Source organism: Thamnophis sirtalis, unplaced genomic scaffold (assembly GCF_051295495.1).
Source record: "Thamnophis sirtalis isolate CommonGarterSnake01/CBP01778 unplaced genomic scaffold, rThaSir2_p1.2 scaffold_4, whole genome shotgun sequence".
Lineage (NCBI taxonomy): Eukaryota > Metazoa > Chordata > Lepidosauria > Squamata > Natricidae > Thamnophis > Thamnophis sirtalis.
In genome coordinates this window covers 25,382,716-25,395,309 of record NW_028261384.1, presented here as the reverse complement: position 1 = coordinate 25,395,309, position 12,594 = coordinate 25,382,716, and the positions used below count along the sequence as shown (strand labels likewise).

The 12,594-nt window shown below is 41.8% G+C and overlaps 1 long non-coding RNA gene across 2 annotated transcripts in view; it reads left to right on the top strand.

The window, feature by feature from the left end:
- Positions 1-12,594, top strand: part of LOC106537916 (uncharacterized) — a 120,287-nt gene that overhangs the window by 76,335 nt on the left and 31,358 nt on the right. For both annotated transcript variants that reach the window (XR_015696236.1, XR_001312685.2), the window contains exon 3: positions 7,544-7,620. This is a non-coding gene — a long non-coding RNA (uncharacterized LOC106537916). The remainder of the gene's footprint in view (positions 1-7,543; positions 7,621-12,594) is intronic.

Sequence of the window (12,594 nt, the reverse complement as noted above, 5' to 3'; positions counted from 1 at the left end):
GGCATAGCCCTCCAAGGTCATTCCTCTGACCAGGCAGATGCAGAACTGATGGAGGCCAAACACAAACATGTCCAGGATCCAGTTTCTCACCAAGACGGGGCATAGAGAGAGGTTTCTCCTTCGCTGAGGAGCGAGGTTTCGATCCAGGGAGATGAGGAACAAAAGGAGACGGAGCTTTCTGATGATGAAGGTTTGCACCGGATGTTCTCGCCTTTGTTTGTTTCTTCCTAGTTTGTTTCATTCCTTGCTATTTAAAGCCAGGAGTACTGCAGCCGTCGAGATGGAGGTGGACAAACAGAAGGAGAAGGAGGAGGAGACTGTGATCGAGGCTTCGACTTCCCAGGCAATGCCGAAGAAAAAGTGTTTCTTTGTGGAACCCGCGGCGTGAAAGGAGGAGATCCCTGTGCTGAAACTATTTCTGGATGTCATTCAGAAGCAGCGGGCCAAGCCAGGTACTTTCCCCACCCCAGGTGGGAATGACAGACACTTCTATAATATGGAGTCTGATTTCTCCTAGGTGTTACAGGTTCCGGAGGTGGATGCTCCTATGACCGCCCTGGCATCCCCAATGCCCATCGTGGCGAGTGATGTTGCAGACAACCTAAAGGCGGAAGATAAGACGACTGAACTGGCATGAGCTCCCCGTGGAGATCCGGACCCTTACCACCCTCCCAGCCTTCCATAAAGCTACCAAGTCCTAGCTGTTCTGACAGGCTGGGGGCTGTTGAGATATCCAGCCCCGTTTCAATTGTGAATGTTGTGCATTTTTTATTTTTTGTATTGTCTTATTTATTCCCCTTTCCCTATTTTATTGTGAGCCACCCGGAGTCCTTCGGGAGTGGGCGGCATTCAAAACTAATAAACAACAACAACAATTGCGTAAGACCTTCCTGGCGGCAACATGGGCGATTGAGGCCCCTTCCTCTGCGTCTTTCTTCAATCGCGCCACACTGATGTGGCTTGAACAGATGAAGAAGTGTGTTCTGGCAGACGATGTGAGGCTGCTTCAAGACATCACCAAGATCATTGCTGAAACCCAGTTTTTGGCTGATGCAACCTTGAACGCTACTAAGTTGCCTTCAGGGCTCTTTCCTCATTTGTTTCAGCTGGGCGGATGGTGTGGCTCCGGAATTGGCAGGCAGATGCCAAGGTGAAGTGAAAGCTAGCGGCAGGCCCATATGCGGAGAAGAAGCTGTTTGGTGGGGCTCTGGACTCAATTCTTATTGAGGATAAGAACAAACATAAGGTTTTGCCTGCCACGACTAAGAAGCAGGAGTACAAGTACACACCTTATACACGCAGGGCACCCTATATGGACTATCATTATCAACCTAGAAGTTTTCAGCCACATCAGGACAAGGGGCAGGATAGATCTTCCTACGGAGATAGGTCATGATTTCAGCCCCCGAGTAAGCAGCCCTTTCAGGAGTGGGTGGGTGCCCCTTCTGCCGGAATAAATGAGCGGGCTTGGGCGGCTCCCATTGGTGGTCAATTGGCGTTGTTTGCTGACCGGTGGGAGAGCATTACATCAGATTTCTGGGTCCTTAATATGGTAAAATTTGGCCTATGACTAGAATTCTATTCCGTCTCCCCGAATTCTTTTTGTATGTTCACATCCTCCAAGTGTGCACTTAAGAGACAGTACATGAACCAAGCGATGGACCATCTGGTGGAGATCCATGTGGTCAAATTGGTTCCACAGGAGGACTGTGGCAGGGGTTTTTATTCTAACCTTTTTGTGGTACCGAAGTCGTCTGGGGGATGGAGGGCAATTCTTGACTTTAAAAGGTTGAACTGCTACCTAGTATACAAACAGTTTAAGATGGCTTCCCTTTGTTCCATTCAGGGAAGGTGACTTCTTAGTTTCCATTGATTTGATGGAGGCTTACCTTCATATATCAATTTTCCCCGAACACAGGAAGTTTCTTAGGTTTTCCTACGCTGGTACCCATTACCCATGGCACGACAAAACCGCACTCATCAAAATAGCGGTGATAAAACCGCGTCGCTAAAGCCACGATGTCATCACCGCCGCGACAACAGTGCGGCGACAGAAGGGCGCTTTAGAACAGCGCGGCGGCAGAAAGCCAATTTAAATTAAGGTAAGGGTTAGGATTAGGTTTAGGGGTTTGCTTTAGTGTTAGGGTTAGGTTTAGGGTTAGGTTTAGGGTTAGGTTTAGGGTTAGGTTTGGGGTTAGTTTTAGGGTTAGGTTTAGGGTTAGGTTTAGGGTTAGGTTTAGGGTGCTGAGTGCTTCGGAAGGCGCGGATTTGCCCTCCGCGATTATGTCATCGTGGTAGGGTCGCGTTTTTCCTTAGCGCTTCGAACGGCGTGGATTTGCCCTCCGCGATTATGTCGGCGCGGATAAGGGCTTTGCGGTTTTGTGGTGGAACCTCCATTACCAATATAGGGCTCTTCGCTTTGGACTGGCTTCGACTCCCAGGACTTTCATGAAGGTCCTGGCAGCTGTAGCAGCTCACCTCAGAACAGTTCCCATCAGATTACATCACTATTTACCGTATTTTCACGCAAATAACCGGCCCACGCGAATAACCCGCAGGTTTTCAAGATCGTGTAAAATATTTTCCGTATACCCCGCGCACTTATATAACCCGCGACGAGTAAGGGAGAAGGAAACTGCTGAGATCGGGGGAAGGAACGGAGGAGGAAGCCGGGGCGAGCTGGGGAAGGGGGAAGGAACGGAGGAGAAGGAAACTGCTGAGATCGGGGGAAGGAACGGAGGAGGAAGCCGGGGCGAGCTGGGGAAGGGGGAAGGAACGGAGGAGAAGGAAACTGCTGAGATCGGGGGAAGGAACGGAGGAGGAAGCCGGGGCGAGCTGGGGAAGGGGGAAGGAACGGAGGAGAAGGAAACTGCTGAGATCGGGGGAAGGAACGGAGGAGGAAGCTGGGGCTTGCTTTATGCATTTCCCCCACTTCCACTGATCCCAGAGGTGTTGGAGAAGATAGTGATGGAAGGGGCAGAGGTAATCATGGTTGCCCCGTACTGGCCACACAGTCCTTGGTTCACAGATCTCTTAGGTCTGCCCATTGCCAAACCTTGGAGGATCCCGCAAGAGAAGATCTCCCTTTGCCAGGGGGTCTTGGTCCATCTGGAGCCTCAGTGGCTCCAGCTGACCGCCTGGTATTTGAAAGGGAAATCTGGAGGAAGCCGAGGTTCTCCTCGCGGGTGATATGGACCATTGTGGCTTCTAAACACCCAGCCATGACCAGGTTTTACAACGCCATGTGGTCCACCTTTTGTGATTAGTGCCGTAAGGTGCACCTGGACCCCAAACGTCCCTCGCTGCGTAATATCCTGGAATTTCTCCAGGACAGGTTGGAAAGGGGATTGTCCCATAACACGCTCTGGAGACAAGTCTCAGCCCTGTCCATTGTCCTGGTGCTGGATGGTCAGGAGGGTCTGGGTCATCATCCGGTGGTGAAGAGATTTCTAAAAGGGGCGGCTAACCTCTGGCCCCCAGTAGTTCACAGTTCCCATCTTGGGATCTGTCCATGGTCCTCCTGGCTCTTGTGGATTTCCCCTTTGAACCTCTGAGAATCATTTCCTTGCAATTCCTTACCTTAAAGGTGGTCTTGGTGGCCATTGCATTTGCAAGGAGGATTTCTGAACTGGGTGCTCTCTCTGTTAGGGAGAACCTTTGTATTTTCCATCTTAACACGGTCATGCTGAGGCTTGATCCGGCTTTTATCTGCAAGATAAATTCCTATTTTCATAGGGCCCCAGAGTTAATTCTCCTGGATTTTTGCCCCAAACCCATTTATAGAAAGGAGAAATCATGGTACAAGTTGGATGTGCTGAGGGCTCTCTGTATTTACATAAAGAGGATAGCATCCTCCAGGAAGACGGAGGCGCTGTTTATCTCCTTTCAGTCTTCTGCTATAGGGTCAAGGGGGTCCCCCTCTACCATTGGGCAGGGGTTAAGGGCTTGAATTGCCCAAGCCTATGAGGCTCGAGGTAAGCCGATGCCACAGGGGAAAACAGCACATTCAACTAGAAGTGTGGCTACCACAGCTGCGTGGAACACTCAGGCACCTATTGGGAATATTTGCAAGGCAGTGATGTAGGTTTCTTATCACCTTTTATTAAGCACTATAGATTAGATGCCTTTGTGTCTGCCAAGGCATCATTTGATTGGAGGGTGCTTCATGGAGTTCATGCTCCTTCAGGTACCACGGACCAGTGAGTTCCCACCCTAAGGACTGCTGCTTTGGTATATCCCACTTTTGGACCCTCCTGCATCATCAGCTGGAGAAGGAATGTTGGTCCTACCTGAATGTTCTCAGAGGGTGCAGGACGGTCCAGATCCCTCCCTTGTTTTTTATTTAATTAGGTCCGGGTCCCCGAGGCTATTAATGCTGTGGGCAAGGCCTGCTCTTCTTTTGTTTCTCTATTTGGAGCTGCACCTCATCAGGATTGGAAGTCAGCAGGGGAATTTGGAGGCATGGCTTCAAATCTGACTTAGTCTCTTGGGCAAATAAGGATTAAACAACCCACTTCTGGACCATCCTGTGCCATGCTGAGAAGAATGTTCAGATAGGACCAATGTTCCATCTTGGCCACTGGCAACAATCTGCATAATATCAAGAATAAGATGTGCAATGTTGATATATTATTACTACAAGATATTAAGAAGAAAAATGGTGAGTTTGATAATGTTTAAATGCTCACTATATTATAATACTAAACTTAGGGAAATAACGTCAATATGAATGTGAAAGATGTAAATGAGGAATGATGTTGCACAGAGATGTTTGTACCCAGATGACACATTGCATAAGGAAAGATAAAATGTTTATTTTTGTAATTGAAAATAATAAAACCCACAAAAAAAATCTGCATAATATTTTGCCAGAGAAGTAGCTTGGGTTTACCAGATACTTCAATCCCCAATAGAGGTGATGGGAACAATGTTTAGCTATTTTATTTGGGCTATCTCTTGGCTGTGGACTCTGATGAAGCCTATTATCAAGTATGATTTTGCTATTTACAGCTTTGATTCTCTTGATTCCTTTGTGGGAATGAAAGATGTTACAAACTGAATTGGATCTATGGTTTACGGTCCATAGGAGGCAGTATTTTTTGCTGTTTTGAAAGAGGCCTACTGAATCCTCTTTTTTGAGTGACCATCTCTAGACCTAGTACTCTCCAAATTTCCCTGTGGGAGCAGCTTGAGTATATTATCTTTTTATTTTTTGTCTGATATAGCCCTTTATAGCTTGGGCAAATTATATATTCAATTCTTTCTTCTAACCTTAATTGACCCACTCAGTAAGATCAACCTGGGAGAACCCACTGATAATTCTCTCTTATGTAAAATGAAGCAAGTGGGTGGTCACAGAATTGTTCCCCAGGGAAAGTGACTATTTTAGGGAACAGCCTCCCAACTGAATTTTAGTTAACTACCAGATCAATTATCTTTTTGAAATAGATGAAGAATGAGCTTTTCTGGCCAATGTTTGGATATATTTGATTGATGCCATGAAAGCCAGGTAGGTGATTTTTGGGCCATGACTATCTCTCAGCCTAACCTACCTCACAGAATTGTTGTTGTGGGGAAAATGGGAGGAGGAAGGTGTATTCGATGTATTCATTGCCTTGAAAATAATGAAGGTGAGATATAAATCAACCAATTAAATATAAAGTTACAACCCTCGGTATGCCCAAATATGGGAGGAAGATCACTACTTCCATTCTCTGTCCATTGGCTCGTCACAAGAGACCATCCAGACAGAAACCCAATATTTTTACTGTTGCCTTTGTTACATTTGTGTATTTGTGCTGATTTATTTATTTATAAGCACAAATACACACGCGCACGCGCACACACACACACACACACATATCCCACCACAATAAAATGCAGTCCCTTTTTGCAAACCTTTATCACAAAGGCATAAATGTGTTTTATTATATTTTAAGTCTCAGGATAATATTACCTGAAGTATTGTACCTCCTTGTAAAAGCATTTGTCATTTTGCATATCATACAATCAGCCTTACCTGGAAGAGAGTATCACTTTGGTGCCTTATACATGTAATCATGTCCATCATGACATTACCATGTAAATGATACAGTCCACATTGTATAATTTTCACAACTACAAAACACAAGTTGCATCATTTGCATAATATCATAATGCATGTGACATTATTTGCTCCCCCTGCAGAGGACTATGCTAGATTTTTAGTATGTGCAATAAGAATCCTTTGGAAAAATCCATTTAAAGAAATTCTGGTTCTTTTGTTTGCTTTGTTTGCCTAAATTCCTCTTAGGATTTTGTTGTCCAACATCTCTTACCACTCATTATACATTGAAATATACAAATCAACCCGGGATGCTTCCCCCATTTTAATCTGGCTAACCAGCGGAACCCAAATTATATTAACGGAGTCATTTTAGGCATGCATTTTGTTCTGCTCCTGTAGTCTGTTTGATTAAATCATTATTCATTGTTGATTTTAATTTGCAACACAAGAAGCCAAAGCACAACAACACTGAATTAGGCAAGACATCCAATCCTAGGAAAAGAAATGGGCCAGCTAAAATCATAGAAACCAAAAGGAAACATTTCTGGTCCAAGGGGGCTGATTTCCTGACAAGCATTTTCATCTTTTGTGTTTAATTTAGATTGTTGTTGGAGCCCGGAAAACCGGATAGCAATCTGGAACACATGTGTTACTCCCAAATCTTTAAGGGAATATAATTTATGGTGACCGGTGTGTCCTGTACTAATATTGTTCTTCCGTAATTCAGAATAATTCAAACTTTCTACAAACCTGAGCAAAGATGCCATTTCCAGTTTCTCATCCTTTCTCCATGTTTCAAGAATGGATTAGTACTTGTTTAGCAGCTGACCATTTTGATTGATTTATTAGATTTATATCCTATCCTTTCCCCAGGAATTTAAGGCAGGACATCCCAATGCAATCCCTTCCCCTTTTATCTTTGCAATAACCCTACAGGGAAAGTTGTACACAGAAAGCAAGAGTGACTGACGCAGGGTCACCTATGAGCATCCATGGCTGAATAGGGATTTGATTTGAAGCTGTCTCTACTCCTAATCCAACACTTTAAATACTGTGCTTGCTATAGTAATGGCTCACCAATTTATAGACATACGTAACAAAACATAATGGTATAGAGGTTGAAGGAGTTTCCATTTCATGTTCCAAATTATATTAGCACTCCCAACATCTTGTAGATGTGATTACCGGAAGGTAGCAGCTGGAGAAAAAAATTCTCAAAATGATCTGGAATTCCCAATGTAGGCTTTATGCTAATTTAAGTATTTCACAGATCTTATCATTTGACAATATATTGATCTTAAGTATTTCTCCGATCTTGCCTTTGGGGCTACTGTTAGTAGGCTTGTAACAGCTGCTGCAAAGCGCCAAGTGCTTACAGAGGTCCTTTTCTTCTAGATAATGAAGGCAATGTTTCATAATCAAGGCATTATTGGAAGTCCAAAAGGTCTGGAGTCAGAGCACTCATTTAATTTTCCTGAATTTTTCTCTCACTCACAGGATGAGACCACACCAAATATGGCAATAAACCTTGACTCTCCAGAGACTTCACGAGTACTAAGGAATTTGCTTATAGCGTAAGTTCAGAAGCACAACACAGCTAGGTCCATTTATTTTATGGTTATAATGTGTATAGGATGCCTGTCTGTTCTCCCATGGTTTAATTCATATTTGCATTTAATGATTTTTAACTGTTGTTTTAATTAGGGGTTTATTGTATACTGCCCAGAGTCATTTTTGTGAGATGGGAAGCTATATAAACATGAAAGATGTATGTATGTATGTATGTATGTATGAATGAATGAATGAATGTATGTATGTATGTATGTATGTACACACACACACACTATGTATTTTATTACAGAGAACATAGAATGTTTTCTGTTGTCTATTTACTGTTGAATGCAGAAATCAAGTCATGCTTATGTGTTTGTCTGTGTGTGTCTGTCTGTGTGTATGTGCATTGCACTTCAGGTCTACATTTTTTTCTGTGTTTTTTGGGTCAACAAAACTAACTAATGTATATGTAAAAGTTCCCTTCTGACCCTGATTGTGTCTTCCTCAATCTCACATCTTCTATTAGTTTGTGTAAGTTCTGCGCAAGGTCTTAACTGTTCCTAGCCCTTCACTCTGAATCTAGACAGAGAGGTCTGATGTTGATCTTGGGATCTGTTGGGGCCATTTCCCCAGATTAGGAGTCATAGCCTTGAGTGCTCCTACCACCTCGGACCTTTTTGGCTTTTACTTTCCACATCCTCTCCAGTTCCTTCTTCAGGCCCTGGTACGTATACATATATACATACCTACTATGTGTCATTGTTCTCTCCATTGTTCTCCTTGAAATCAATGGTGCCAATAATTTTGGGGGCTGTTTTTAAATGATTGGTTTTGAATGCCTTGGATGAAAAGTGTCGGTCCATCAGATAATTTCAAATGCTGAATCTGGATGAACCAATTGTGTAGGGACCAGGAGAATTATCCTTCCTCCAAAGTTCTCATTCATAAGAGTCTAAAGATCAATGGCTGTATCCTCTACTTGTTATTCAATGGCTGATTTCATTTGATTAACCCAAATACCGACCTAACCTATTTCCGTAAAATCCTGGATCCCAAATTGATCCAAAGCTGGAAAAAAAACACCAAGAAACCAGACCTTAATATAAATGCAGTGGTATAATCAGGAGGCTAGGATAAGAAATTGGTTGCTAGCAGTCTGCTAGGATGAAACAGCAAGAGAAAGAAATTCAGGATATAAATGTTGGGAGACACATGCAGAGAAATCTAGATTCCTAGACTTTGCAAAATGCAACCATATCATTACTTTGCCTTTGAAGTGTAAGCAAGTGTGTTCTTTTGAATGCAATGTGAATTCCTAAAGAAAAATAATTATGTCAGTAGCCTAGCTATATCTCCGGGAGCTGCTAATTACTGACTCAGTATTATTAAAGTAATTACTTTAAAACAAAACACAAATTGAATTAGCCTATTCTTTAAGCATCCAACTACTCAGTGGCTGATTTCATTTGATTAACCTGAATACCGATCTAACCTATTTTCACAAAATCCTGGATCCCAAATTGGTTCAATGGATCCCCCACAATATAAGTGAATTGAATAAATTGAAACTGATCTGGTTAACCAATTGAGTTACTTCAGGCCAGACATTTTATTTATAGGAATGGCATCTGTACAGAAATAGTCAAAAATTATTCCCTTTAATTGCTTGTACTATATGTATAAAGTGCTTAAGGGAGGGGCATATATCATTCATGTCATACTGAGGATGGGCTATGCGGTGTTAACATCCCTTCACTTCTTCCTCATATTTGATAACTTGAATGATCCCTCTGATAGGCTTTTGATTTTTTTTGTTCATAAACCAGTGCAGTGGTAGAGAGCAGTCTGACTTGTCTTTCTTAATCACCAGAACTCAGGTGGAATCTTTCTAGGACCATATCAAAGTCCTTGGTCTGCTTTCATCTCACTGTGATCATAAACAACAGCTCAGAGAAATAATGACAATAGAAACCTCAGGAAAGCAGCTGAGTTGTGAGAAAGACGCATGATGATCCAAGTAGGAGAATAAATCTATTCACAGAAGCAACATGGAAAATGTTATAGTTCTCATTTGAAGTGGAATAAAGCCTTCCAAAGCTGATTTCTCATTGTCTCAGCTTCTCTAGCATTTCCAAATTCGAGAGGTAAAACTGAGCACAATTAGGGAAAGGTTTTTTTTTTGTGGCAGTGTTCTCATTATGATGGATCTTCTTTCCCATAAAAACCTGTCAGAGGCCATTTTTCAGTTGTATCAATAACAGTTGTGGGTCAGCTCTGATGAACCCAGGCAGAAGAAGATACTGCAAGACACAACTTCACATGCTGTGGAGGCCTAGGAGAAAATGACAAATACAAAATAACTGCTACATCATTATCTTTTACTTCTCCGTCCTTCAAGCCTTTTACTAGTAGGTAACCCAAAGTCAAGATGGCAACAATAATGTATGGTCCCAACCATAATCTTGTATTTTTAAAAATTCCTTCCTGTTGACATACCTATTCTTAACCTTTTATTATAATGAGTCAAATCTACCATGCTTACATATTTATATTTATCCATTTGCCATGTATATGTATGAATGAATTTGAAAGAAAGAGAACTTTTCAAAAAGATGCTCACTATTCTCATTTGTTCTTGGATTTCTAAATGGTTTAATCATTTTTCTTTACTCTCTCATCTCACTCCCACCTTTCATTCATATCACACACATACTACACACATATACACAGACCAGAATCATATTTATTCAATATGTTGAACAGCTTAATACTTTATTCAAAATTTTACCAATGCTATCATTTCCATGAATGTATTTATCAGCTCTATTTCACAAAAGCATATCCTTTTTTTTCACTTCAATTATATTATATTTTTCCCCCTTCCCTTAGTGTTATATATGTACAGCATACCTTTCCCCCACTTTCTTTCCTATTTAAATTCATATCCTTTACTATTTATTTGTTCTTGCTCAAATGGATCCAACTCTTTAAGTCTTCCCATTCTAGGAAACCCTATGGAAGTTCCAACAATGTGCTAGGTAGCAAGTATGGATGTGTCTTCTCTTTGCCTATGGAGATTAGCAAATGCCCGCCACTGGCCGTTTTCTTGTGAAGACAGAGCTAGCGCTGTCCAAAAATGTCTCCGTGATCATGTGGCTGGCATGACTAAACGTTGAAAGCTCAGGGAACACTGTTACCTTCCCACAAAGGTGATTTCTATTTTTCTACTTGCATTTTTACATGCTATCAAACTGCTAGGTTGGCAGAAGCTGGCACAAATAATGGGAGCTGACTCCATTACGCAGCACTAGAAATTCAAACCGCTGAACTGTCAATCTTTCTGATCGGCAAGCTCAGTGTCTTAGCCACTGAGCCACTGCATCCCTCTCACATATGTGTGTTTACTTATTTGGACGTGTGTGTAGGTGAATAATATATGAGTAGGTATGAAGGAAGAGAAGTCTTCATCAATTTTCTCATTCTCTCTCTCTCTCAGTTTCTCTCTCTCAGTCTCTCTCTCTCTCTCTCCCTCCCTCCCTCCCTCCCTCCCTCTCTCTCTCTCTCTCTCTCTCTCTCTCTCTCTCTCTCTCACACACACACACACACACACACACACACACCCATACGGAACAAGTATAATATCCTTGCTATTCATTCATTCTAAATTCCAAGAAACCAAATAATGAGTAAAGAAGTGAAGCACAGATTTGCAGGAGATGGGCTAAAGCCAACTACTTCAAATAAGATTTAATTGTAAGCCTTTTTCTAGTTTATTTCTCAGGTGGTGTGGCACTTTAATTATAGGAAGTTTAGCCAGACTTTTATAAAATAATCTGAAAAGCACCTTTTCACCTTCTTTTCTCAAAATTGGCAGTGAAAAATTATTCTGACTGGGTTTTTTTGGAGGGCTATTACTTTTGTGGAATGGAATATAATTAGAACAGATATTTAGAATGCTGTGTAATTGTACTAAAACCCTTTGATAATGCAATCACGTCTTCTGTGTTTTTGTTCATTGAGTTATGGCTCACAATTCCAAAGTTAGAAAATGATGTAGCAATTTTTCTAAAAAAGCAGGAAATAAAAAACATGTTTTGCTCCAGTTTTTCATAATTCAGAAGGACAGAGTGTCCTCAGGCAAAAATTAGTAAGCTTTGAATTCAAGTCTTCTTGCAAAATTTTACAAGGCAGAATTCTTTGTTTCCCTTTAATGTCAAACATTAAGGGACCAATTACTATAGTTGCAATAAAGTACTTTGCACATGGCCAGAAGCAATTCAGTTAAAAACATGGATTCACATTCATTAACTGCTCCTTCGTCAGGAACAATAAGTTATACTTTAAAGTAACAATTTGTTCTGTGATGTCCAAAGATCTGATTCTGGCATCAAAATCAGAAATCCACTTTATGTTGTATCCAAATCAAATTCTGGGGACATTCTTCCTGCTTCCTTATTGTTAAGGATATAAACATTCTCAGGATCAATTTTAGGCTGTTAGGATAAACAGGAGGAAGAACACTGGGGAGTTGAGTGACCTGGCTGAAGAATGCCTTGACTCCTTTCCTGACAGCAGAAGAAAAGGAAAGACTTTTCATAGCTTGGACATAACATAATAAAGACACTTTCAATAGAGAAAATATCTATAGCTCAGGGGTGAACTCTTGATGCCCTCGGAGCTTAATTGTTTATTTGCAGATGTTTCATTATATGAGTAGGTAATATCCTCAGTGGTGTTTCAGACGTGGTGTTTTAGACATGGCTCAGTGGCTAAGATGCTGAGATTATCGATCAGAAAGGTCGGCAGTTTGGCGGTTCAAATCCCTAGCAGGGCATAATGGGGTGAACTTCTGTTACTTGTCCCAGCTTCTGCCAACCTACCGTGTTTTCCCCAAAATAGGGTCTTATTTTCTTTTGACCCGCTGAAATAAGTGCTTGGACTTAGTTTCGGAGAGGTCTTATTATTTTTGAGGTGCAGGAAGTGGCTGGCGTGGT